We start from the raw sequence: 9,478 nt of genomic DNA, 5'->3' as shown, positions 1-9,478 counted from the left end.
AGAGCCTTTTCCTTTTTTTTTGCATTTTGCTTCAGGTTGCTCATTTGAGTTTGAGTTAGTTTATGGCTGACACAAAACCATGGTTTCATTTTTCTGTGGCGCCTCCCACCTGTGGAAGATTTGAAAATTGTCTAAAATTTGATGAAGGAATGGTGAAAGTTTTTCCTGCTCAAATATGTTTTACGTCCATGCACTTTATGAGTCTAAAAGTATGTGTACTGACACATTATTCAACATATTAGTATGCTGCTTCAGTGCAATATCATTGAATGTTTACATTTGTATGAAAATGTCAAGGTACATATCAGGAGGCTACTTGATCAGCTACACTTAGATAGAAATAAAGTTCAGCCACAGTCAAATGATCTAGTGCCTGATTCTGCCTTAAAGGTATTTTCAATAAGTGAAGACTGTATTATATGTTGATACACTAGTGATAGACCTCCAGTGCAGTCTGTATTTGTACACATATTTTATTAAACACTTCCAGCATCAGTCAATGGCCTTTAACCAATCAGAAATCACTACACTATTAAGTTAAGTGAAGTTTTTAACTTCCTAGAATATTACTACTGACATCAACGTTTTTCATTATTATTGTTATTAAGAGGAGTCTGACAAAATAACCTTGATAACGTCAGAGTGATGTCATCAAGGTTATCTTAATTTGGATTTTACTAATTTAACAAGAAGTTTACGTTGGGAAACTAGGGAGTACGGTGATTACAAGGCAGATATGATCTAAGAAATGCTATCAAGTTGGATGATTGGAAATGTAGCATTGAGTTTTTTTAAGTTTGACGCAATCTTGGGACTAAAAGTCATATCTCAAACTCTGCTAACCAGATTGAAATCATTCTTTAACGTAATTAAACGTAATATAAATACAGCTCTTAATCGCTAGAGTCCCTCTTTAATGGTAAGCTAACATTCAGCTAATAGCAAAATCCACATTGCTGGCATAAAAAGATGTGGCTTAGAGAATAATCAATGACACTGTGGAGCTCAAATCTCACACTTTCCCTTTAACACATTGTTGTTGTGTTCTATAAAGTTGACACAGCTGAATCCCATTTATCTGGTCTTCCTCAGACTCTCATTATATGTTTCTAGGCACTTAATATGGAATCGTAATGTACAGTATGTCTGTAATTCTAAACAATGGACACCAGAGACTTGAAAGTCAACAATTGTGAATCAAAACTAATTTGAGAACTAAACTATTATTTTCTGTAATAATAATTGATCACACAGTTCCAGCGTTCAACTTTTTCTCTGTTGATGATTTTGGCCCCTGTGGGACCGACAGACTTTAGTCCACAGTCAAAACACTGGGATTCAGCTGCAATTTCCTTTTTGCATTGTTTTGTAATTTGTTCTCTTTTATAATCATGAAAGAGTAAGAGTAATATTTTTGAAAAGCCGATAAAGCTTCAATAATTTCTCCAGGTGTTGTGCCTTATGGCTTCTTCAAATACCGAAGGTGTACCTTTATTTCATGGCCTGTACCATAACATACAGTAGTGTTAAATGTACTGTATTAACAGTTCTGCATCCACATTTTATTTATTTATTTGCCTCTCCGTTTGGACAACAGAATGTTGACCAGAAGTATTTGACAAATGTGCCATGTATTTGTATTTGTTTTGTATTTATTAGCAGTCTGGGATTTTGTTTTTGGTATTAAGTGACAACTATAATAAGAAGCCTTACAAGAACTCTGTCCTCAAAGAAGTTGTGCTTTTGTCAGTGCTATATTAGTAAACCGTTACGTAACCCTAAGTAGAGAACGTAGTGGACATGTGGTCAGCTTCAACTGTGGTTACATACAATACAAATCACCAGGAGCCTTGTTCTATATTATATATAGAATTTGAATGGATGTTAAAGGAAACTGTTTGAAAAACATGTAATACAGATTACCTCTGAGATATTTTTAATTCCCTGTGGGACTTCATTTAGATGAATTAATTTTAGGACCTACAACCAGTTGAGCATTTGTCCTCGTTTAGCATTTAGTTATACGCATCTCCATTGTCACTTTGCTTAAATGTCAAATTTAGGAGGTGGTTGTGATTGTCTTGCTCCTCCTGGGTTTCCACTGCTGTACGACATGTTTTCTCATACGCTCATAAGGAAGGAATAATTGTGAGTGTGTGTGTCAAGGCCCTGCTAATTTAAATCGATGTGCACCATAGCTTAAATGACCGTAGATCAGTTTGGAAGAAGGCATACAGAACATCAATAAAGTGTTTTCTGTATCTCAAACCATGACTGGCATTATTTTGTTGCATGCTCACCCTCTCTTACCCTCTCCCTCACTCTCTGCTGCGATAAACACCTCAAATATGTCTGCAGTCCTATCTCTGGGGAGTTGTTTCATCCCAAGAAGAAAAGAAAAAAACAAGGCCGCTGTGGAGGAGAGCAAAGAGGGCAGATGTGACAGAAATGTAGAGCACATTGCAGCATCAACAGCCAATATCGTTACTCTTCGGTCCACTGAGTCTGTCTTCATGCTGCATTTGATTAATTTCAGATGAGCTCCCTGAGGGGCTGTTACATTGGAAACGGCTCCCTCTCAGCCCAACATGTGGGACCTCCCATAGGTGCTACTATTTTAATTATCTCCTCCCACGGTTATCTCCATAGCAGCCTTCTGCCACTTACGTTTTGGGGCCTGTGACCTACTGTACAGTGAATACAGGAGCCTCATTCTCCTTGAACATGAACAGTAATGCCTAGTGTTTTTTAACATGGCCCTGGAGGTTTTTTATTTCCGCAAAATGATGCTTCACATTGGTGCGAAACTGGCGAATAGTTTGAAGGACCTGAATCAATATTCATTAACTTAACTAAAGAGAGCTGGTGTTGATATTATGGAAATGAGTCCTGTATGCTGTGTGAGAGGATTGTAGTGGATTATGTAAGTGCACTCTGAAGAAGCTTGCCTTCCTGATGAAAAATCATAAAAGAGCTCAATGTAATCCGGGGACGAGGCGGCATTCTCTGCTCAGACGCTGGGTGTTAAAACTGTCACTCAAAATAAAAACAGTATAATGTGTCAAATCAGAATGGTAACGGTCTTCTTTGTTGTAAGATGTTAAACCTGCCGAGCGACAAAGAGGAGCTCCTGAATTGGTAAGTCGTTGTAAAAACAGTGAGTGCGAGGCTAAGCTATCGAGTTCAAGGTAATAGTCCCAGAGGGGACACAATTAGTATTAAGCAATGAAGAGTGCAATTAGCTGACGGTTGATGAGCTCAGCTCAAGTAAAGCTGTAACTTAATGGAAAGAAGAAAAAAAAGATACATGAAAGTATTGCCTCAAGTCTACACTGTATAGTTTGCAACATTGTTTTGTTATGTTAACGTAGACAATAAATGTCTTTTTACTCAAAATAATTTACTGTGAAGTTAAATTAAAATATTTTGTACCTTACATTATAGGTATATATATTGTTGAAGTTAATAATACATTATTTACAAATCAGAAAGGCAATTCATTAATAAATAATTCTGGCCATATCCATGTCCTCAGGCCAGTTTTATTTTAGTTGATGACGAGCCAAACCAGACTCTGGATCCCTGAAATCAAGGTCTCAGAGCCGAGGGCTGCCAGCCTTACCCCTCTCCCACCACGGGGCAGTAAACATGGTAAACATCCCAAACTGTACAAGGCCCACTATTCTCACTCACAACTCCCAGCAGCACCTGCACATCCCAAATCCCAGACTCTGACCTTCACCTTTTGACTCCTCTTGGAAAAGGCACGTACCGTCTTCGTATTTTCTCAGAAGCAATCCTTGTGCAGGTGGGAGGACTGAGTATTAACCATCACTGCTTTGTATGTGCATATTATGGATATGTTGCATTATGATGTCTTGGAAACAGTGATTTGGTTATTTCGGAGTTAATAGTGAACCATGGAAAGATTTTGCAAGGTATTGTTTTATTATTGGTGCCAAATATTGAGAATTCAGGTTCTGAATGACTGATATTAGGTTTGCAACCAGTCAGAATAAAAGTAGTTGATGAGAACTCACGTATTCAAAGAGTGACAATGGAAATGGAGGCATCTTTGTTGAGCTGTACACTGGACCTATGGGTATTCATGTTATGTAGTTTATTTTTGCAAAAATAATAATAATACAAGGTACCAGTTATTTGTCTTGTATGGACATTTGATATTGAAAATAACCTTTTCTGCCTCCGGTCTGAGTCTGGAATCCTCTGATTCTGGTCCAGTATAAATGTAATCTCTAATCTCTAACTAATAATTCATTTACTGCGTTCCCTTACTGGTAGGAACTGTGTGCTCCATCAAGATCGCAGGAAGATCTGTGCAATTCTACACTCAAAAGTCAAACTTTCATTGAAAATAGTAACCAACGCTGTATCCAGTGCTTTTGTATATCCATGGTTGAACTGCTCTTGCAATGTTGAGAGCTGTGTAGAGGCAACACAAATCCTCTATATTTTTTGATTTATCTCCTTTGAGATGCCATCATAGAAAGAGCATCATTAACACAGTGAGAGAACAGTCGTAGGCTCTGGAGGTGTTTCATTACAGTTGATGGATGTAGGTCGAGTGGAAGCGAGGTCCGGCTCCGCCCTTCGACCCTGACAGAAGCGCTCTCAGACAGGTTGGCAGTTCCCACCGAGCGCGTGCGTCATCCCCCCGGCCCTGACATGGTTCAGGGTGCAACAACCCCGCCTCAGCAGCTGCCCTGATCAAGCTAACCCCCCGTCCCACCCTTGGAAACAGGAGACTGACAAGGTGTCTATGTGCTGTCTGCCATGTTGATCTGAGGCCAGTCCTTTTACTCAGCATTATTTGTATAAACACAGCAAAATATTTTGTGATTTTTCATTATTTTGAATTTAGTTAAAGCAAGCCATCTTGAGTCACATCAGGATTTCTTATTACATGTGTTGCATCATTAGAAACTTCGGTAATGTAGTTAGAAACCTGATTTTACCTTTTTAAATATATTAATAAATAAATATGACCATTTGACCGTGACATGTTTTCTCTAAAGTTGTCATTTACGGCCTAAATAATATAACCATGTTTTTCTTTGTCCTTATGAATATATATATCTATATCTATATATATATATCTATATCTATATATATATAGATATAGATATATATATCTTTATTACATAGAAACCATAGAAACAGTTACAGTATGTCAACCTGCTGCAAACTGGCAATGATTGAAAAAGTCTTAATAATAACATAATTAAACTGCTTAAAAGATGACAATATGTTTTCTTTATTTTGTCACTTCTTTGGAATGTTTGAGCTTCACAGAATGACGGATGTGCAGAGTTTGACACGGGAAGTTTCCATGTACCCCAACCCTGTTCTTGTCTTCCTAATAATTCTCTCTCTCTCTCTCTCTCTCTCTCTCTCTCTCTCTCTCTTTCTCTCACAGGACAACAGGAACAACACACAGTATCCACTCCCCCCCGTCCCCACCAGCCACCGGACGGCAGTGGCCCCTCATCGCACCCCTCCAACCTTCTTTCCACGACCCCCTTCAGCCTCCTCGTTCCTTCTCCCCTCCCTTGCCCTTCATCCCTCGACCCCCATCCTTTCATTTGGTACCATCACAACCAGTTTGGTAGCCAATCACAGTCCAATGGGAAGCTTTCCCCAGTGTGACGTGGCAACTTGAAGCCTCCAGCCCACATACATGGATGAGTGGAGCTTTTAAAACTTTTGAAATGAAAAATGTTTGCATATTCATGATGATTCTGGGTTATTTAAGGAGGGCGAAGGAGTGGATGATGCAATTGTTTACCGTCCCCCTTGACAAATCTGGCATTAAAGAATCAAGTACACCTGAAACGGCCTCTGTTTCAAAGCTTTAAAAAGGGCAGGGTACGCAGCTTTTAGATGTTTTTTTAATGCTTTGATAAATGTTCCGTATTTTTTTAATGAAATCATGTGATGCATTGCCTGGTGTGGCCACAAAACAAATACGTAACACAACTGATTTCACGTCAGATAATGTAATCATCAGCCTGCAGGTGACCGAGTTCAAGAGTCAAAGGTCGGATGCTGTGTCCTGACTTTTTCCGCCTCCAGCAATAACTGTCAATCCTGATGAACTCCTAATCAATAGGTCGGTCCCAACTCCTCTCATGAATCACAAGAAGTCATAAGAGGCGCTGGAAACACATCTGTCAAGCCCCTCCGATATGGCATTGACAGGCCTGTCAGTGTGTTATGCACACTCTGTACTACACTGTATGTTTCTTGTGTGATGGTGGGGGTTGTTTGTGTCTTGTGCCAGTCTTCCCTGATGAATGGACTTCATGTTTAGCTCACCAGACGCATACCTTGGCTTTTGGTTCTGAAAATCTGTCATATTGGCACAACAGTGCATGTCATCACTGTTTACATCACAGCGCATCTCTGAGTTACTGGATGCTCACCGGATATCGATTGTTTTTTATTTTCAACGTGTTCGTGAATAATTCTTGTCGCTGCCAGCACAGAAACCAAACAGTCGTCTTCAGAGAGATTTCGATCAAAATAGCACCAAGCCGTATTGTGTAATGTGTTGTACACCGCAACAACAGAGCTCTCAAATCGATGCACCTCCCTCACATTCGGCTGAGAGGGCGCATGTTGTGGTAGGTCTTATTTCCACTTTATAGTTCACCACATGTGACTGTGTGAAGTGGTTTCAGTGAGAGATGCAGAGACTGAACTGACTGGGAGGCGAATGCTTCTCTTTCCAGGAGGAGCAGACAGTCCCTGTGATCAAACACTGGACAGTTCACTCAGGTAATTAAAGTGCCTCCACCATGATTTGATTAGATGTTGAGCTCACAAGGATGACCATGAACTGAGTGCTCTTTGTACTCGCACGGTTATTGTTTTGTCTACTGAACCTATAGCTCTTCATATCAATCAATAAATGTGGGTCGTCCACCTTATACCTTTCTTGACTACTGAACCAGTTCATTCAAATCCATCTGACTTTTCATTTTTGCAATAAAAAAAAAAAAAGATGTTCGTAAAAACCTAACATTTATTTGAATATATATTATCCATTCTGGTTTCTGAATAAATAAAATATCTAACATACAGGTTAATGTCAACGGTTAATTCATGATTTACATAGATCTATTACAAAACCAAATGATTAATTTTCTAAGGATGTTTATTTGTACCTGTGATATAGTTCCTATTACACATACTGTACCTTTAATAAAAATCATCTAATTACATTAAAAGTTCATCAAGGCCCAACAGATGTATGCCTGTCCTACACATAACCAAATACACAATACATTAACATGGTTATATGCACATACCTGAGCATAACTCAATAATGCAGGTTCTTCTACTCAAAATCCGAATTTGATCCATGAAAAAGACAGTACAGCCTCTATGTTAAAATGCAAAAAATGCAGTATTTGATGAATGGCAGTGATGTTAAGCGCTGTATGCCTGTGAGAAATATTAATGTCCTGCAAACCCAAACGCATCTCTGGAGCCCGTGTCCTATTATAGTTTAACAAAACATCTATACCAGCGCACAGGCAGGTAAGTGTCCAAGGTAAAGTAGACACACATTGATTTAAGGCATACAGATGGCCTAAAATAAAACAAAAACGCATAGTTAGTGCTGGAGGGGAAACAGTGTTCACCGAAGAAGCGACGTCTCCTCTTTTCAGAGTAAGATGTCAGGTATATGTGCAGTTAGGCATCCATACGAGGCTCTGCGAAATGAGTCTAAAGTGAAGACCTGTGTGTAATCCGACCCGCGGCACTGATTCTGAAAAACACTCCTTGAAGGGTTAGTTTATGTGTGAGAGTCGGGGTTTGTGGTGGAGGGGGGTGAGGCCCGATCAGTCTCCTCTCAGGCCAGCTCGGTTCTTCGCGGATGTTGAAGGAATAGTGGCAGTATCTGCGGCCGACTGGTCTGGGTCGCTTTTGTCAATCCCCCCGTGCGCCTCCATCTCCTCCCCGCCCTCAGACTCCCGGGCGTTTGGCGGGATGCTGGGGCTCTCTCCGGTTTGAGACGCGTGCGCCTGTCTCTCCAATGTGTCCGATCTCTCAGTGTTCGCGTGGCCACGGGAAGACGCGTAGAGTCCTTCCTCCTGCTGCGAGTGCGCAATGTCTGCTCCAGACACGGCCACACTCTCGGCTCTGTCATCCCATTGAAACGCATGACTGTACGGGGATGTGACCTGCCTGGTCTGGTTGAGAGACCGCGGTCCACTCTGTGTAGAGTTCCACTCCGTGACATTGTTGCTTGTGGAAATATTAGTTGAGATGTTTGCGGTGGGGGTGACCTCCTCTGGCACTGGCTTCCCCGCAGATGAGGATGCACTGGTTGGTTTCCAGATCAGGCTGTAGTAAATTGCCAGAATAATGGCTGCTAAAGACACGGACAATACATATGCAAAAACAGTGGCTAGTCTCACCCACTTCTTGTTTGTCTTAGCAGCCATCTTAGCCTTTTTGTCCCCCGTATAAGTAGCAGGTTTGCCCCTCTCCATATTGGGCATGAAGTCCCGCTCTCTCATATTGCCCCTATTTTTCCCTCGATGCTCCACCACCCCCTCCGTCTTGAAGGCTTCTTGTTATCCACAATCCAAGAGAAGACAGGAAGCAGAGGGCTGAGGAGAAGGACCACCTTGAACCGTCCGCACCACAGCAGTAGTTGGCAGCTAAATTAATTTCTTGTAATTCATTTGATCGCAAACGCGCTGTGGCTAATCCTCGGTACCCAGTGCAGCATTGCGTTTCATAATGGACATCAAGCATCCACAGGCTGATTGCGCGTTTCAGCATCCGACAGCGGCGGGACGAATGTCTCCTCTCTATGACGTGTCCAGGGAACCGCTGGCTGTAGGCCCACAGCAAACAGGCTACGCAGTATACGATTTGATGTATTAAACGATTAAGTGAGATCATACGGTACACAACTGTCTGTCTCATCCAGCAAATGAAGTGGCTGGCTCAGCTAAAAATACAGGAGAGGGGGCGGGTGATGGCTCTTAAAGAAGCAGCAGCTGTGCAGCGGCCCGAGAAGAAACCACAAAAATCACACACACACACACACACACACACACACACACACACACACACACACACACACACACACACACACACACACACACACACACACACACACACACACACACACACACATGGAGAGCAGGACGTGTAGCGGGGTGAACACTTGTCCGAGTGACGCTGCGAAGTGTTTACCTTACAGTGTGCACACGAGAGGGAATAATGTCTGTTTAATATGTACAATGAGCCAATAAAGTGTTGATTCATTCAATTTTTACCGGAATTTATGAATTATGTAACGCTTCACTGATCAAATTGGAAGCACGACCAACGGCACATCAGACGTTTGGCATTTCAGCACAATGGACAGCGCCCGGAGTTGCCATTGCGCATGTCCCCTGGGAAGCTGCAGAGGTGAAATAGGTGAAGGACAGGG

Source organism: Taurulus bubalis (assembly GCF_910589615.1).
Source record: "Taurulus bubalis genome assembly, chromosome: 4".
In the NCBI taxonomy this organism is placed as follows: domain Eukaryota; kingdom Metazoa; phylum Chordata; class Actinopteri; order Perciformes; family Cottidae; genus Taurulus; species Taurulus bubalis.
This window is presented reverse-complemented; position numbering follows the sequence as displayed.